Source organism: Leptonychotes weddellii, chromosome 4 (genome assembly GCF_054177405.1).
Source record: "Leptonychotes weddellii isolate Sample4059 chromosome 4, ASM5417740v2, whole genome shotgun sequence".
Lineage (NCBI taxonomy): Eukaryota > Metazoa > Chordata > Mammalia > Carnivora > Phocidae > Leptonychotes > Leptonychotes weddellii.
This window is the reverse complement of record NC_138372.1, coordinates 92,547,267-92,566,873: the sequence shown is the minus strand read 5'-3', so window position 1 is coordinate 92,566,873 and position 19,607 is coordinate 92,547,267. Positions and strand designations below refer to the sequence as shown.

General features: G+C 38.5%; 2 protein-coding genes and 1 long non-coding RNA gene across 3 annotated transcripts in view; all 3 read left to right on the top strand.

Annotated features, from left to right (window-relative positions):
* REG4 (regenerating family member 4) overlaps positions 1 to 19,607 on the top strand; it is a 266,112-nt gene that overhangs the window by 113,018 nt on the left and 133,487 nt on the right. The gene's annotated exons all lie outside the window — the stretch shown is intronic.
* Positions 1 to 19,607, top strand: part of NOTCH2 (notch receptor 2) — a 157,533-nt gene that overhangs the window by 47,226 nt on the left and 90,700 nt on the right. The gene's annotated exons all lie outside the window — the stretch shown is intronic.
* On the top strand, positions 12 to 16,346 carry LOC145720873 (uncharacterized). The gene is made up of 2 exons (XR_014144122.1): positions 12 to 15,877; positions 15,928 to 16,346. It is a non-coding gene; the product is annotated as an uncharacterized LOC145720873 (long non-coding RNA).

Below are 19,607 nucleotides of genomic sequence, written 5' to 3'. Positions count from 1 at the left end.
GTAGGAGGGTTCCCCTTTCTCCGCATCCCCGCCAACATCTGTCGTTTCCTGACTTGTAAATTTTAGCCATTCTGATTGGTGTGAGGTGGTATCTCATTGAGGTTTTGATTTGGATTTCCCTGATGCTGAGCGATATTGAGCACATTAACCTGGACTTTTTAAAGAGGTTCAGAATAAGTCTTATTAGACTAATGCAAAGTGAATTGTGAAATGACTGTAATGTCAGAGCAGAAACTGTTAGTGACTGGTAGGGCTGGGACCAGGGTGAGGTGAGTGAGGCCTTCATCTCAGGTGTAAAATTTTAGAAGGTGTCAGAAAACCCAGTTACCAAGATAAATATTTTAAGAGTCTCATGTTCTACTGACTGAGCTAGCTGGGCAGTTATAGTTTAATGCAGTAGTTCAGAATACCAAATTAATGCAAAAAAACTGTGATAAAAATATCCAAATTTTAAAAAAAGAGATCAGTATTACTGACTTTTCCTTTTGCCTTAGGCTTCAGTATGATTCCTTGTGGTACTCTTGTGTGGATTAAGGTATCTGAAAGAGCCCTACCTGGTGACATAGAGGGGACATAGGTTTTTATGCCAGATGGACTAGAGTTTGAACCCTAATTCTTGTTAGCAATCAGACCTTTGGCAAGTTAAAGAATATTATGCTAGCCAGTGTTTATTGAGCACTTATTATATGCCAGGCTCTGTGCTTAATTAACCTTTTTATATGTGTTATTGTAGTCCTCATATAAGTTACATGTCTTAATATCTCTGTTTTACTGTTGAGTATATATGGAAACTCAAAGAAGTTAATTTCCCCAAGATCACATAACTTCTATTTTTTTAATTTTTTAAAGTTTTTTTTTTTTTTAAAGTTAACATACAGTGTTATATTAGCTTCAGGTGTACAATACAGTGATTCAACACTTCCATATGTCACCCTGTACTCATCATGACAGGTACACTTCTTAATCCCCATCATCTATAGAACGCATCTCCCTCTCCCCTCTGGTAACCATCAGTTTGTTCTCTACAGTTAAGAGTCTCTTTCTTAAAAAAAAGTCTGTTTCTTGATTTCTCTCTCTCTCTCTTTTCCTTTGCTCATTTGTTGTTTCTTAAATTCCACATTATGAGTGAAATCATATGGTATTTGTCTTTCTCTGACAGACTTATTTCACTTAGCATTATACTCTTTAGCTTCATTCAAGTCATTGCAAGTGGCAAAATTTCCTTCTTTCTTATGACTGAATAATGTTCCATTGTATAAAATACCACATCTTTATCCATTCATCAATTGATGGGACACTTGGGCTGCTTCCATATCTTGGCTATTGTAATTAATGCTGTTATAAACATAGAGGTGCATATATCCCTTTGAATTAGTGTTTTTGTAGTCTTTGGGTAAATACCCAGGAGTGCGATTGCTGAATCATAAAGTAGTTCTAGTTTTAACTTTTTGAGGAACCTCCATATTGTTTTCCATAGTGGCTTGACCCATTTGCATTCCCACCAGTAGTGCAAGAGGATTCCCTTTTTTCCACATTCTTGCCAACACCTGTTGTTTCTTGTGTTGATTTTAGTCATTCTGACAGGTGTGAGGTGATATCTCATTGTAGTTTTGATTTGCATTTTCCTGATGGTAAGTGATGATGAACATCTTTTCATGTGTCTGTTGGCCATCTGTATGTCTTCTTTGGAGAAATGCCTGTTCATATCTTCTGCCCATTTTTAAATGGATTATTTGATTTTTGGGTGTTGAGTTTTTAAGTTCTTTATATATTTTGGCTACTAAGCCTTTTGGAATATGTGATTTGCAAACATCTTGTCCCATTTTGTAGGTTGCCTTTTAGCTTTGTTGATTTTATCCTTCCCTGTGCAGAAGGTTTTTATTTTGATACAGTCCCAGTAGTTTATTTTTGCTTTTGTTCCCTTGTCTCGGGAGATGTATCTAGAAAAAAGTTGCATTTGTCCAATGTTCAGTGTCAAAGAGGTTACTACCTGTGTTCTCTTCTAGGATTTTTATGGTTTCTAGTCTCACATTTAAATTTTTAGTTCATTTTAAATTTACTTTTGTGTATGGTATAAGAAAGTGGTCCAGTTCCTTTCTTTTGCATGTTGCTGTCCAGTTTTCCCAGCACCATTTGTTGAAGAGACTGTCTTTACCCCATTGGATGTTCTTTCCTGCTTTGTCAAAGATTAATTGACAAATTGTACTTAATTAATTGATTAATTAAGTGGGTTCATTTCTGGGCTTTCTGTTCTGTTCCATTGATCTATGTGTCTATTTTTGTGCCAGTACCATACTGTTTTGATTACTACAGCTTTGTAATATAACTTGAAGTCCGAAATTGTGGTGCCTCCAGTTTTGCTCTTCTTTTTCTATTTTATTTTATTTATTTGAGAGAGAGAGAGAGAGCATGAGCAGGGGGAGGGGCAAAGGGAGAGGGAGAAGCAGATTCCCTGCTGAGCAGGGAGCCTGACATGGGCTCGATCCCAGGACCCCGAGATCATGACCTGAGCCGAAGGCAGATGCTTAACCCACTGAGCCACCCAAGCACCAGTGTGCTTTTCTTTTTCAAGATTGCTTTGGCTATACAGGGTCTTTGTAGTTCTATAAAAATTTTAGAATTGTTTGTTCTAGTTCTGTAAAAAACGCTGTTGGTATTTTGATAGGGATTGCATTAAATGTATAGCTTGCTTTGGGTAGTATAAATTTTTTAACAATATTTGTTTTTCCAATCCATAAGCATGGAATGGCTTTCCATTTCTTTGTGTCGTCTTCAATTTCTTTCATCAGTGTTTTATAGTTTTTAGAGTATAAGTCTATACTATAGCATTTCTGAGAAGTAGCCTTTGACTTGAAAGCTCAGTGCAATTACTGCAGATGAAATATAAGAAGGCAGTGAAGGTGGGGAGAGAGGATCCTATCTATTAAAATGCTCTTTGGTGGAGAAAACTAAATTGAAAAACTTGAAACTTCTCTCTTCTTTTTCCTAATGGAAAATGAACAAGTCCAGACAGATTTTATGCAGCTGTGAAATTGAGACAGGTCAAATTCAACAGCTTCTGATAAATTTTGCTGCCAGCTCAGAAGTCACAAGTTGTTAAACATAGTGCCTTACATTTGCATAGTGAGTTATAGATGTACAGATGTATGTCCTGTGAGGCTTTTCTTATTTAGGGCATGAGATCTGGACACTGTAACAGTACCATTCCTAAGTGATTCTTCTTATCAACACTATGTGTTTGAAAAATCCTTTAACAAATACATTAGGTGTCCCTGAGAAAATTTTTATAAAGTAAGTCTTGATTATCAGTTTCTTATAATATAGAACAATGGGATTCCCGTACTCTTTTCAACTAATCTTTTTCTTCAGGTTGGAATCTTTATAAACTTCATGTTAGGTAAAGAAGTAGGAGAAGGTGATTCTTAGACTCTGCCTGTATCCTTTTGCCTGTCTTGGGTCATTGCCAGTAAGTTAAATCAACTAATTTTGGCCTGCAAACCTGGCATGAATAGATGTGAGTTTAGCTAGGCTTCTTTCAACACAGTCCCCAAGTTAACCATAATCCTCTCTAAAGTTTCTTTCTTATTGTTCCATTGTGGCATGTCAGCACCATTAATTTCATGTAGGAATTCTTTTCTCCCCTTTTTTCTTGTGACTAAGCAGGATGAGAAATATTTTTCTTCTAGGATCTTGAGTAGCTTAATTAAATACTTCATTTTAAATTTTGGCTGTCTGTCTTTCATCGAGGCTATCAAGATTGAATACAGAGGGGTGGGGATATCAGAATGTGATAAAAATATAATTATCTAAAAATTTCCAAATACTTTTTTTTCATTAAGCTAGCATAAATATGTGGGCATGAAGGAGATTTTCTTTAAGTGCTCTTCTAAATGTCCCGTAGCTAGGGATTTTGTAGGTAGGAATAAAGTTTGGTGTCTCCTCCATCCCTACAGTCTTTTCTGTGTGTGTGTGTGTGTGTGTGTGTGTGTGTGTGTGTGATGTGAGTTTTTTGTTTTTGTATTTGTCTTAGTTGTGTTTTACTTTACATTTCAATGTACGGTAAATTACAATTTCTCTGGGGCTTCCCAAAGTTTTCTATATTCTATTTACCTATTGTCAGTAATCTTTGCTAGCACTTCATGCTCTGTGTCCAAAAATGTCTCACTGATTTTTATACTGATGCCTTCAGGCTTCCCTTATTAATGCAATTACCTTCTGTTTAAAATGGTCCTCTCCTAAACAAACTATTACTTGAATCTTTATCAAAAGGCTTTTATGAAAGAAAAGTGAAAGCAAAGACTAATAAAGGCATTATTTCAGTGATAGGTGGTATTACTCATTGAACCCATCCAACTGGAACATCATATCCAATATTTTTTCTTCACATAAGTATGAGGAGAAGGTAGGTGTTAATGAAAAAATAACCTGATTAGGACCTATGTAGGGACAGTGGCATTTAGGGTACTGAATCTCTATAGATTCAGGCCACTTTCCTGTACTTGCTCTGTCTATAATCCTGTATCCTGAACACTGAAGGTCAGATAGACCGAGGCACTGTAGGATTCTTACTCTTTGTCTTAGTCAGCTCAGGCTGCTATAACAAACTACCACAGACTGGGTGGCTTAAACAGCAGACATTTATTTCTCACAGTTCTGGAGGCTGAGAAGTCTAAGATCAAGGTACTGGCAGATTCAGTTCCCTGTGAGGACCTTCTCCCTGGTGACATGGCCACCTTCTCACTATGTATATATTTTTAAAAATTTTTTATTGTTATGTTAATCACCATACATCATTAGTTTTTGATGTAGTGTTCCATGATTCATTGTTTGTGTATAACACCCAGTGCTCCATGCAGAACATGCCCTCTTTGATACCCATCACCAGGCTAACCCATCCTCCCACCCCTCTCCCCTCTAGAACCCTCAGTTTGTTTTTCAGAGTCCATCGTCTCTCATGGTTTGTCTCCCCCTCTGATTTCCCCCCTTCATTCTTCCCCTCCTATCTTCTTCTTTTTTTTTTTTTTTTGTATATTTTCACTAGTAGGGAGAGAAAGCTCTGGTCCCTTCATCTCGTTATATGCGCACTAATCCCATCATGAGGAACCTACCTCAGGATTTTATCTACCTAATTACTTCCCAAAGGCCCCACCTCCAAATATCATCATATTGGGGATTAGAGTTTCACTATATGAATTTTGGGGGGATGCAAACATTCAGTCCATAGCACTCTTCAAAGAAAAGTTTAATTTTCATCAAACTAGTATTTATTGAGTTGGCTACACTGACTGAGCACTGTGCTAGGTATTGTGAATAGACATAAAAGACCAAGAGGCTTGTGCTCTCTGACTTAACTTATTTATGAGTATAAAGTACCTTGGGAGTGTCTGCTAATGAATGTCATGTTTCTCTCACATAAAACATGGTGGCAGTCCTCTGACATCTTGCCATCTCGTTAGGGAGATGAGGCATACATATATGTATAAAATACAATAGTCTGTAACTACCCAGTGTGTCAGCACAGATGATAAAAACTATGGAGATTCAGACAAGGGAGGAACTACTACAGGACAGAAGATTAAAATCAGAGGATTTTTAGTGGATCACTTAGATTATAAATCTGAGAATATTGACGGAGATCGGTAGTAGAAGGATGGAAGTACAGAGACTGAGGGGACCAGAGGGGCTGTTGTTTCCAGAATAATCATTACCAATGTCTTTATCATTTTGTTCTTTTTTTTTTAAGGTTTTATTTATTTATTTGAGAGAGAGATGGATAGTGACAGAGTGAGAGAGAGCACAAGCGGGGAGGAGAGGGAGAAGCAGACTCCCTGCCAAGCAAGGAGCCTGATGTGGGGCTCGATCCCAGGACTCTGGGATCATGACCTGAGCTGAAGGCAGACGCTTAATGACTGACCCACCCAGGCACCCCTTCATCATTTTGTTCTTAATGACATAGTTTTAAAACTTTTCTACATCTTGTTTCTCTCTTCTGTCTCTACTTTAGTATGTGTGAAGTTTTACTAAACCAGTATGTGGATTCATCTGGTTTCATAGTGATAGATAACTGATTTAAAAAATCATTCCTTTAATACGTGTTGGCTTGAATTCTTGAAGATAAAATGTCTAGAGTGAGGGTTGGAGGGGAAGACCAGGGGACAGGAAGGGGGGAAGCTGGGAGCATCATCTTTCCTACTCCTAGAACTTTTTGGTTTTGACTTGATTTTTATGCTGCTTTCAGAAGCAGCCAGGTAAGCTTGTGGACACCACTTACAAAGGAATTCAGAATCCAAACATCTCTGAGGCAAGAAAAAGAATGGGTTAAGATAGGAGAATGATGGAAAAACAGACACGAAGAATAGGATCAGTTGTCATATATGGTATGGTTCATTCTCCTAGCTGAGAATTCAGGTATCCCATCCTCTTCTGTCCAGCATATCATTGGCCTGATCTAGTTCATTGCAGGGATCCAGAGTAAGCAAGCATCTGTTAGCCAAATCTTTGGTTAGCCCAAATTAGCTCATGTCCTTTACTGCTTGTTTCCTCTGATTATATAGTACATACCCAAACCCTCAATTATCCAGAATACACTAGGGCTGCCTATTCTGCGTGGAAAACATTTGACAATGGTTATGATTCTCTTGGCTAGACCATGGTAGGGCCTTAGCCATTTAACTGCCTGTCCCTTTAAGATTTTGAAATGCCCATTCTCGTGTAAGCCAGACACAACTCCCTGATGAATTATTTTACTGGGCCCCTTCTGAAACTTCAGTCATCCTGAAAAATACCTCAGGAACCTCTTTGACTTTAATTTTCTGTCTTAATCCTATTTGTATATAGTATTTGTGGTATCTGATTCTCTGCCTCATATTGCTACAACTCGTGGTCTTGCATTTCTGGGTCACTTTTAAAAAACGGAGAGAACTTGATTACTAATGAAAAGTTGACTCATTTCCTTCCAGGCAAAGGCTGACACTGAGTATCAGGAGTTCATAATTAGTCTCCACAGAAGCAATCTCTTTAATTATAGGACATCAGTTATTCTTTCTTAAATTTTATAAGAATTAATGAGAACATCAAGAGTGGAAAAAATGATTAAGGTAGGTATTTATGCTGTGTTGAGAGGACATATAAAAGTGGTATCTGGAAAAAGGTCCTACATGAATTTAAGTGGTTTATTCCCTGCAAGTTTAAATTTGGAGCAGACCTTCCCAGACCATTGTTTTATACATGCATCAGTCATTTTTAGCCTTGTGAGATTTATCAGCAGGTCAGATTCCATAAAGAGACTTGTGGCATCTACCACCACTCTGGTCTGAAGAACACAGGCTCTCATGTTTTGGCCACTTGTTTTAGAGAAGATGGGAAGGCCTTTCTTTCCCTTTTAGGTTCAGGATTCTTACTTATTCTCCATATCTTGTTTAAATATATTGTTCTTTGCCTCTTTATGCTTCCTGTGAGGGGTTAGCTGAAAGTGTGAGTTGTGCAGCAATTCATTTACTCCAGTGAGCACTGAACTGTGCACTTAGAATGGTGATTGGTAGGCAGTGTGGAGGATGTAAGAGACAAATTTTGTGCCAGGAGCCCCGTCTTGGAGTGGGTCAATAGTCAAGACACACACAAGCACTGACTCCAAGCATTAACATTAGCAGGCATTGTTATCCTTGGGCAGTACTGCTGAGGGAATTCAAAGCCAAAATTGTAGAGTTATCATACTTAGGAGGTTAAAAGGACTTTGACAAGCACTTTGCTTACTCACTTTGTTTTACATGTGAGGAGCCCAGGGCTTAATATGGCCAAGTGACCTCCTCTGGATTACATAACTGACTAGAATGTGGACTGGGACTAAAAATTGTTCCTTAGACCGCTGCAGGCTATCTAAAGATTCAGCACTACTTCCTTTCATTCTTGGTACCAACCCTCAAGGAATTAATGTGGGTGAACATGTATATGTGTATGTGTGTAGATGTATCTTTATCTCTAAATAGAGCTATATATGAATCTATCTAACTATATATAGAGAGATAAAAATAGAATTAAAAAAAACTTAGTGCTTTTGTGAGGCAATTTTAAAGACCAAGAATTTTAACTCTAGCTACACATTTTATTTTTAACATTCCATGAAACAAAACAGTGTGGAAATTCTTTTGAGTTCCTCATAAGGGAGGTCTATGCTATATTAATATCCAAGGGGCCATGGAACATACAAAATGGAATCATACAATTGTAGAGCTAAAGGGAATATTGGAGTTCTTTGGCCTAGCATGTTTTATTTTTATTTTTATTTTTTAAGATTTTATTTATTTATTAGAGAGAGAGACACAGCGAGAGAGGGAACACAAGCAGGGGGAGTGGGAGAGGGAGAAGCAGGCTTCCCGCTGAGCAGGGAGCCTGATGAGGGGCTCCATCCGAGGACCCTGGGATCATGACCTGAGCCGAAGGCAGACGCTCAATGACTGAGCCACCCAGGCGCCCCTGGCCTAGCATGCCTTAATACATGAGGAGGCTGAAGCTTAGAGAAGTAAAGTGGGCTGGTACAAGGTTAATATCTAGTGGCAGAGCCAGAGCTGGTGTAGAGGTCTGTGGGGAGCCACTCTATCAAAAAGATCTGGGAACATGCTAAAGTCTTAGGGTAAGAGATTTGTAAAACAATATACTAGTTACATTTTTATTCTTATTCAGATAAAAAAATAAACTCATGACTTTATATGTATATATGTAATACATATATTAAAAATATATATTTGTTCATGTATGCCCTAAATATATCTCACCTGCCACTAGGCAAGGGTTTTTAAAGCAGAATGATACAGGAGAATGTAGCCACATCAGGTATGGCTTTGCTTTTTGACTCAGTTTCGTAAGTAAAGTGCCTCCCCAGAGTTAGTGTGAAAACATGGTTGGGCTGTGATTTATATTATGGTGTTAACCATAATGCTGTTTTTTTGTTTAGATTTGGGAGATTTTATTTAGAACTTCAACTTGGTTCCTAAGTACAGGTCCAGCCTGGGCCATTTCAGGTTTCATAGTGTCTGTTTTGCTTATTACTCCATCTTTTTGGGGTAATGCATTTATCTTCACTTTGAGTAAACTTGAGTGTACACTTTCAGGATGCTTGTTTGATACTCAGTTTCTCTGGTTTGGAAGGCTACAAATCATTGTAATATCTAAGATTTTTTTTGATCCCCTGGGCCATGGTCCTCTTAAGGTAAGTAGTGGTTTTTGCCATGAGTCACCATATTAGGGTTATACACCATAATTTTTTTCTGTGATGTCCATTATTTTTATTATCTTTGGTTCTAATTTGCAGAGATGTAGCAGTTGACAATGATGATCTTTTGACCATTCAGTTGCCTTTCTGAAATTAAACATACTTCATTACAAGTACTTCTAAAGTGGCCTGACTTCTAGTAAACAAAAAGTTACCTAAATTTCAAGCGTGTGTTTTGAAAGTGTTTTCGCCTACATATATTTTAATTCTGTCATGGCCTTAGAGCAGGGATCAGTAAACTTTTTCTTAAAGTTCCAGATAATAAATGTTTTAGGCTTTGCTGGCCAAGAGGCAAATTGAGGATATTATATAGGTACCAGTATACCCCTTTAAAATGTAACCATTTAAAAAATGTAAAAGCCAGCTCCTGGGGTGGAGATCCAAAAGCAGCTGGTCTTCACCCAGGGCAATATTTGCCAACCTTTACCTTAGAGCCTAATAGCCACTTGACACATCTTCCAAGCGCATGTGGTATAAACTGGAAGAACCGTTTTTTGTGGTCAGTTGGTTTTTTTTTTTTGTTTTTTAAGCATGTCAAAGAAGTTCTTGAAGCAAATGTTGCTGAAGTTAGAACAAAGAATTATATCTGAATCCTCCTGTGTCAGTTTTTGGTTGATGCTGCATTTCTAGTTGAGATGATCTATACCAGAGGTCTACACAAAAGTAAGATCCTGTTAAATTAATGAGTGGTATTAAAAAAATAAAGAAAACATTACATTTTGGGGGGCAATAACTGTTCTTTTACTGCCGTAAAAGTGTTAAATGCTGATGTCATTAACTTCATGAGAGTTATCCTTTGTGTGGAAAGATTTTGGGATGATTATTGTGATAGTGATGGTTTTAATAATTGTTCTCAAAAACTTATAATCTAGACGAAAACATAAATAAACCAAACCCAATCCCAGCAGTACAGTTAGTAGAGTATGCTTCCAAGTATAGGCATCAGTAGGCTAAGACGCACGTGTGGTGCTCGTATCTTCCACATGATGAGGGTTTGTGGGCTTTGCTGTTGTTTTTGTTGTTATAAGACTGCAAGAATATGTAAAATAATGATAGTGTTGTACTTGTAAAAGAAATAATCTGTATGGTATCTAGATGTCAGATAAACTTTCCCATTAGACCACTGTTTAGTTTTGCAGGATTTTCACTTTGTTCCTATGGAGGCATAGACTTTGATTTTATACAGCAGATCAGATACAGATGAAGGAATTTTCAAAGACGAGGAACACTTTATTTTCAGGACACTTGAATTTGAATATATAGTTGACCCTTGAATAACATACGGCTTTGGGGCACTGACTCCTGCACAGTTGAAAATCCACATAACTTTTGACTCCCCCCAAAACTATGATTGCCTACTATTAACCAGAAGCCTTACTTAAGATAACATAAAAGTCGATTAACACATATTTTGTATGATATGGGTATTATATACTGTATTCTTAGAGTAAAGTAAGTTGGAGAAGAGAATATGTCATTAAGAAAATCGTAAGAGAAAATACATTTACGGTACTGTACTGTATCAAAAGAAATCTGCTTATATGTAAATGGACCTGCCAAGTTCAAACTCATGTTGTTCAAGGATCAATTGTGTACTAATACAGGCATCATTTGTGGGAAACTTTTCTGTTCTTTTCAACGTTAATGAGCATTATGAAGTGCCAGATAATAGGCTGAGAATTACTTTATTTGTATATACTATCTCAGTGTTCTTCCGTCTTTTTATCATTATCACTCTTTGCCCCAAAGAAGCCGTTTTAGACTTTTTTTTCCTAATTCCCCCATACCCCCAATGCAGTTTTAATACCACAGATATACTGCATCTTTGTTTATCTACTGTGGCTCTTTGGAAGGCCATACACCATTGTAATATCTAGGAATGACCCCCAAGAACCAATTTTTTACCCCTTGGGCCATGATCTTTTTTTTTTTTTTTTAAGATTTTATTTATCCATTTGACACAGAGAGAGACACAGTGAGAGAGGGAACACAAGCAGGGGGAGCGGGAGAGGGAGAAGCAGGCCTCCTGCTGAGCAGGGAGCCCGATGTGGGGCTCGATCTCAGGACCCTGGGATCATGACCTGAGCCAAAGGCAGACGCTTAACTACTGAGCCACCCAGGCACCCCACCATGATCTTATCTTAAGGGAAGTCTTTGTTTTGAAGTAGGGTTAGACACTGTTAATTTCTTTTCTCATGATGTCCATTATTTTTATTATCTGTGGTTCTAATTAAGGAAATTTAAGTGTTTCAGGGCATTCTGAAATTATATTTAATTTCCAATTATCCATGGAACAGTTTTGCATACCTGCATGTGTGAGTCTCCCCTCCTCCCTTTTTTGGGGAGAATGATTATTTTGGACCTACAAAAGAATATTTTTTATCCTCTTAAAGTTTAAAGAAATGCAGATTTTTCTCCTGCCTTCTCGAATAGTTTGGTTTGATAGGATTTGGGTGCAATTATTACTATTATTATTATTATTATCATTTTTTTTTTTTTTAGAGAAGGGTGAAGGAGAGAGAGAATTTTAAGCAGACTCCACGCCCAGTGTGGAGTCCAGTGTGGGGCTCAAACCTGCAACCCTGAGATCATGACCTGAGCTGAAATCCAGAGTTGGATGCTCAACCAACTGAGCCACCCAGGTGCCCTTGGGTACAATTATTTTTGAACTAGGAATCTTTTCAGACCAAACTATAAGCTTTTGGAACTGTTTCACTTTCAGACAAATTTTTGGACTTTAGAACTTTGAAGGCAGTCATCCATTCATGCTGGGGAACAGAAAGCAGGCACCCATACCCATTTTTCTTCTCTGAAATCTTGTTTAATTTTTACTGCTCAGTCTCTTAAGAATCTAGCGGTTCATGCTACTGAGGCTACTTAGTAGGATGTTCTGTTCCTCAGGACTCCAGACTCCTGGTGGTTCATATAACCAATGTTTTATCAAAGATTAATAAAAGATTAATGAAAGTCAAGAGAAAAAAAGACTCTGTGTGTGTGTGTGCGCACGCACATGCATGTGCACATACATGCGTGTTTAGTTAATTTCATATTTTAGGGGAAAATGTGATTTAAAAAATCTCCATATGGGATTGGCTAGTCCATTTTTAATGATTTAGGGGTGAATGAGGGTTAAGAAATCCTCTCCATATTAGGAATCTTAATTAGATTTAATAATCCTTTGGATAAATAGTTCAACCTGATGGTTCCCAAACTTTGAGTATAATTAAAGAGCCTTTTTAGGATTCCATGGACACCTGCATTTTCCTTTTTACTTCCATTAAGAATGTGAGTACTGCATAGTTGAAAGCCTTCTATATACCAATTACTGTGTTAGTGTGGTGGTGGACAATTCTTAGTCTGTTGGGAAGACAAATAATCAAAATAAAGTATAATGAGTGATATGATACATTAGGGTTATGGGAGTGTGCAGTGGGGGAATCAAGCCTGTTTCTCAGAGGAAAAACATTTAAACGGAAGTTTGAAGGAATTTTAGGGCTTAGTTCTGAGAAGAGGGTCAGGAAAAGTGTTTTGGGCTGAGTGACGAGCATGTACAAAGGTCTGGAGGTGAGAAGTGATGCACTGTAGCACATTCTGGGAGCTGAAAGAAGAGTGTAATGCATAAAAGGAGATAATCTTGAAACCATTTTTCCATCTCTTGTTTGAAATGCAATGCATAATACCAAAATCCACTAAAAAAATCAGTAGCCACTATATAATACTTTTATATTTTAATAATCATAACAGTATCTACAGTCCATTTAAATATGGACGCAAGACATTCTTTTAGTAGTCTAGAGAGCGCTCTGTAAGTGTTTGCAGATTCCTTGCAGTGACTGTATGGCACATAGCTTGGGAACAACCGGCTTAACTCATTCACTTTTGCCTATTACTGTGGAGGGTGCTTTTTGTAAACTCGAATGTTTAGAATATGTTTGCCATGTTGTAATCATGTAGAAGTAGTCATTTTCTCGGGGTCCAGTGCAGTAGAATATGGCAAGGCACTGAATAAGAAGACGTAGGGAAGACCACCTTCTGTTGTAGCAGCAATGCAAGTCTTTCAACACTGTTTGTGTGCCCTTGCCCAAGCTTTCAAGTGATGATGGAAGAGCCTGGGTGCTCCGTTCGGCTTTTGAGTTCTGATAAATGAGCCCCGACTGTAAACTGGAAGATAAGGGTGTTTGCAAATTCTTGTGTAAATAAAGCATGGTTTCCCATTGCAGTGGTTACTGATTTCATAGTCTCTGATGAGGATGAATGATGCCATGAATTAACAGCTTTAAAACTAGTACCACTGTAGCTTCTTTTTTGGTTTGGATTTATTAAAATACATGTGTGTTTATTGCTTTATTTGAATGGGGAAGGGGGTGAAAAACCTGAACACATAGAAACCAAGTGAGGTGGAGTTTTAGAAGATAATTCCCAGCCTCACAATTCCCCGTAAAATTCTTTTCCTGTGGGAAACTTTTAATTTGGAAGCATTCAGCCTAATGTGGGAACCAAGATTAACATTTTCTGAAATACTTCTACAAGAAAAGCAGAAATGTACTGTTCAGGAAGCTGAATTTACATAGTGGAAAAATGGGCTGTGCTGCAGTATTTGGTAGTCTTTGTTTATTAGTTGTGGTAAAAAGTTTGTGTGTGTGTGAGAGAGAGAGAGAGAGAGAGAGAGAGAGATATTGATTGTATATTTCTCTTTGTTTCCTTTACATCAAACCAGCAAAGCCCTAGAAAGTGTGTTTTACCACAAACCAGCCCAGTACCGGGCCCTAACTATACACAAATACCCTTTTTTTTAAGCTCTTTTTGTTTTCTCTTCTTGCTGAGTAAGCTGTAGTGTTTCCTTTTCTTTCTTTCTTTCTTTCTTTCTTTCTTTCTTTCTTTCTTTCTTTCTTTCTTTCTTTCTTTTTTGGGGGAGGGGAGTGAGTGTGGGAGTAGGAACGGCAAGAAGTCAACAGGACAGAGGTTCTTCCCTTTTCTTCCCCTCTTTACCAGGAAGTTAACTAGGAGTCTTCATGTGTTGTTTTTTAATACCAAGTCAGTAATTAGCATAACCCAGTTAGTTATCTTTACACAGAGTTACAGAATTAAAAAGTTGACAGTCTGATGAGATATCAAACTAGAAGGCATGGGAAGAGGGGGACAATGACGTTAGACTAGTGGGATGGTCCTCTTGAATGCCACCCTCAGAATATATGTAGAACTGATTCTGTAGGCTCTGGGGCATCTAGAAGTTTGTAGCTGGAGCCTTGGGAATTAAATGCTATAGAAGAACTTTCACTGGTTACAGTTAGCCTTGGCTGTTAGCAATTATTTTTATCTACTTTAACATAAGGAGCGGGGGAGGGAGCAGGAAACTAAGCTGGCATTATGGTCACAGGAAAGAACAGACTGATTTGGGGCCTTTTCAAACTAGAGACCTTTATTACTGACCAATGCTTAATTTGGTTTCTGGGTTTTGTTATTTTTTTTCTCCTGCCTTTACCTCATTTACCTTAACGACAGCTCCCCCCTCTAGAGCTCAGCCAGGGCAGGCTGCCACTGCGGATTGGGGGGCCGAGAGGTCCAGAGCAAGAAGAAAGTGGGTTGAAAGCAGAGTTCTGTTTAAAGAATTTTCTGCTGGAAACTAGCCCAGAGGGAGTAAAGAGGCGCTTTAATGAGGAGCAGCTGCGGGGCCGACGCAACCCACATGAGACATTTTTTTCCCCTCCGTTCCACATTCTGTATAGTTTTTTAAAAAATCATGATTTTGAAATAGCTGTTTTGTGAAGCACGCCTCTCTTTTTCTTCTTGTATGCGGTGGGGTTTTGCTTTGTTGTTTTATTTTCTTAATGACCAAATCCTCACTAAAAAAAGCTAAAGGCAGAGCTGCAGCAAAGCCCTGGATGCAATTTGGGCTCACCCTGCTGATACAGAACATTCGGTGGAGAAAACAAGGAGAGCGAACACTGGCTTTTATTTGGAGAAGGGGGCTTATTTCCTGCTCGGACTTCAGTCATCTTGGAGCTGACACAAGCTGCTACAGTGTTTTAAGCTTTTCTCTAGACGAGTGGCTATTCACTTAGGAAACTTGAAAGAACAAACTTTTCTGTCCTGTATTACTAGGGAGACTGATGCTGAACTGCAGCCATTGCCAGACAGATTGGAATTGCTATTCAAATCCCAGCTTCGTTGAAATCTGTAAAGTGGCTACATGTAAACGCATCCAGGCTGCTGGTGACATGTGAGAGTTGGGGTCTGTTTCTCATCTGTTTTATTGAGGGGGTCGGTATGGGCGTCCTTCCAGTTGGAATGCTTTCTAGTTCCAAGAGGAGGAATCCCTTGTTTTTCTCCCTTTTCTTCCTTCCTTCCCTCCCCCCACCTTTTCCCCATTCCCCATGTGTGTTTGAGCAGTAACAATGAAAGAGTGGACTTCTTCATGTCAGAAATGGCAGACTTTTTCAGAAGAAAGGCATGTATATATCTGTATGGGCCTGATAAATATGCAGATTAGTTCATGGAATTATTTTACAGAGAAAAGCCCTCCAAAACTGTTCCTGTATTCACAGCCTCCTCTGTTAACTGTATTCTTTCAGAGTTCCAAAGCTAGAAAAGAGGGCAGAACAGAAGGAAGTCTTTGAGAGAACTACTAAAATAAGTGATAAATTCCCTTCAGAAGGGAGGCATTCAGACAGTTTTGGGAACAAAAGGCAGCTGTTAGATTTATTTATTTATTTAAGAAAATTTTTAACACACACCTCTAGCTCAAGATACAGGCTATTTTCCAAAAATTATACTGAGGTAATAACTTAATAGAACTACAGATTTCTGAGAGAATTTGGATGATTAGCCCATGTTTCCAGCCTCTGACCAAACTCAACTTGAGCCATCTCAAGAAGGGAGCTTTTGAAGTTCTTATTTTCAGGCAGAGAGTCTTAATTTCCACTCAGACTAACAGGGTAGATGGTATACTTGTATTATAGTTGAACAGGGATTTGCAAATTTGAAAGGTCTCCTGCCTTAGGAAATAGGGGTCCTTTATTTCTGTCTGTCTCATTTACACATTTACCCCCTTTCTTCCCATGTCCATAATTCTCCTTAGCCTCCTGGGGCATGAGGGATAATCTTGTACCTCAGGATGATTCTTAGGGTTGATTTGGCCCATGTTCAACCAGGCAGAACACTGTGGGTTTGGTAGGGGATTTGGGAACATACTTGGATCGAGAGACTGACTTTATCCATCACATGAAATTTAACCTTTTTCCGAACCAGTTGCTTAGTGGTATATAGGGGCTCATGGTATTCAAGGTACCTGTACTAAGTGTCTCAAGACCTGCCCTTCCCTACGACAAGATATCAAATGGGAGTTCGAGAGAAGCTCAGGAAAGACGTAACATAGCAATGGCTTAAACGAAATAGTGCCATACTGGTAGAAATAATGTAGTGCATAACATGGCACTGCATCTGCTGTTGGGGGATCAGAGATGGGTGAGGTGATTTGGAGGGGGCTTAACAGAAGACACAGATTTTGAACAGATCTTTGGAGCAAGGGTGGAAAAAAGGAGCAAAAATTAGGGACATGACAGATGGGAAAGTTTTAGAAGATTTTTATATAGGGAATAGTAGACCAGAGTATGGAAGTAATCTGGACTGTTACACTAAGGAGTAAGGGAGTTGATGATAGGAGTGGGGCAGACAAGTAGGCCATAGATTCTAAGAAACTTGGATTTGAAGGGCTGGATGCTAATGCTGGTTTCTGAGCAGAGAAGTGACATGATCAAAATTGTGCTTGAAATGGATTGTTCTGTAAGTAGTATGCTTAGTTTTAGCAAGGGATTTCCTGGTTATCCTTATGGAAAGATGTGAAGAGGATGCTGGTGCAGCCAAGATGATAGAGCTGACTGAATAGATGCCAGTGTTGGGGCACGACCTAGTAGAATACGTTCAGTTAAGTACTGTTTTATGCTTTGATAAAAGATCTAGGTAAAGATAGAGATACAGTTGTAGATGGTGCAAAACTGGGGGAAATTGCTAGAGTCACAGACAGCAAATTTGGGGCAGGTCAGTTAGCTTTGGTGTTCTTATCAGGAAGATAGGGTTTCAGACCAGTTGATTTCTGAGGTATGGTGCTGTGCTGAAATTCTGTGCTTCTAGAAATAAAGTGTAAAAGTTATCTCAGTCAAAGAAACTTGGGGTAAAGAGTCAGCATGGTGACAGGTCCAATTATTGTGTTCAAAAACGTGTTGTACAAGTATACGATGCAAGAAATACAGCATGAGTAGTTCATGTGAAAAAAAAGATCTGGCATTTTAACTGTGTATGTTCAGTAGCTCATGATAGTATTTTGTGGCTTCTAAAAAAGTGAACACAGCTTTATGCTGCAGTAGTAAAAATACAGTGTCCAGATAGTCCAAGCTCTATGCTGTGCTGGTAAGAGCACATGTGTTACTATTATTTTTTCCTCATTTGAGGCCCTGTGTTTGTTTGTTGTTGTTGTTGTTGTTGTTTAAGATTTTATTTATGAGAGAGAGAGAGCATGAGCGGGGGGCAGGGGCAGAAGGAGAGGGAGAAGCAGGCTCCCCACTGAGCAGGGGACCCTGAGATCATGACCTCAGCCGAAGGCAGATGCTTAACTGACTGAGCCACCTAGCTGCCCCTGGGGCCCTATGTTTTAAAGAGGTTTTTGATGAACTAGAATCATCTAGTAGGAGGAGGCAGGATGGCCCAGTGTTTGGGGTACATGGGCTTTGGAGTCATATGTGGGTTCGAACCCTGCCTCTGCCATCTCCTAGCTGTGAAATCTTAATCCTACTAAGCTTCAAAGTCCTCATATGCAGAATGTGGATCATAATATACCAGTACTGTTATAGGGAATAATAAAAGAGATGATAGCTGTAAAATGCATGGCAAATACATAATACATAAGTGCTCTAAAAATGTTGGTCACTATTATTACTATTATTATCTTAAGCATAGAAGAGCCACTGAAATGGTGAGGAGGTCTGGAAATTATTTTACTTTTTAAAATTTATTTAAATTTATTTTTTAAAATATTTTATTTATTTATTTGAGAGAGAGCGCGAGCGAGCGAGAACACAAGTAGGGTGAAGGGCAAAGGGAAAAGCAGACTCCCCGCCAAGCAGGGAGCCTGATGTGGGACTCGATCCCAGGACTCGGGATCATGACCTGAGCCAAAGGCAGACGCTTAACCAACTGAGCCACCCAGGTGCCCTGGAAATAATTTTATACTAAGGAATAGTCCAAAGTACTGAATCCTGTAAAAAAGAAACCAAAGGGTCAACATAACTATCTTTAAGTTCTTGAAGGGCTACAGGTTAGAGAAGCAAAGGCTCATTTTTTATTCTAGAGACAGTGATAGCCACTAAGTAAAAATTTTAGGGAGGCAAAAAAATTTTTAAATGAGATATAATTCACATGGTATTAAATTTACCCTTTTAAAGTGTACAAATCATTGGTGTTTGGTATATTCACAGATATGTATAACCATCAACAGTATCTAGCTTCAAAACATTTTTATTATCCCCACTCTCAAGAAGCTCTCTACTGCTTGGTGGTTTCTCTGTTTTCCCCTCCTCCGAGCCCCTGGCAACAGTAATCTCTTTTATATCTCTACGGATTTGCCTATTCTGGATGTTTCATAAAAATGAAATCGTACACTATGTGGCCTTTTGTGTCTAGCTTCTTTCAGTTGGCATGATGTTTTCAAGGTTCATCCATGTCATAGCATGTATCAGATCTTCATTCCTTTTCATGGCCAAATAATATTTGATTGTATGGATATACCACATTTTATTTATCTATTTATCCATTTATTTATTTTATTTATTTATCCATTTATCAGCTTATGGACATTTGGGTTGTTTCTACTTTTTACTATTATGAATAATAGGACTATGAATATTCTTTACAAATTTTTGTGTGGACTTACATTTTTAGCTATCTTGGATCTATACCAAGGAGGGGAGGCAGAATTTAAGAGATCAGAAAGAAAGAGCTTTCTTTTTCATTTATTTATTTTTTTAATTTAAATTCCGTTAATTAACATATAATATATTATTGATTTCAGAGGTAGAGGTCAGTGATTCATCAGTCTTATATAATACCCAGTGCTCATTACATCACGTGCCCTCCTTCATGTCCACCACCCAGTTTCCCCATCCCCTCAGGTCCCTCCCCTCTAGCAACCCTCAGTTTGTTTCCTATGATTAAGAGGCAAGAAAGAAACCACTAAGGAAATTGAAGCAGTCATCAAAAATCTCCCAACAAACAAAAGCCCAGGGCCAGATGGCTTCCCAGGGGAATTCTACCAAACATTTCAAGAAGAATTAATACCTATTCTTCT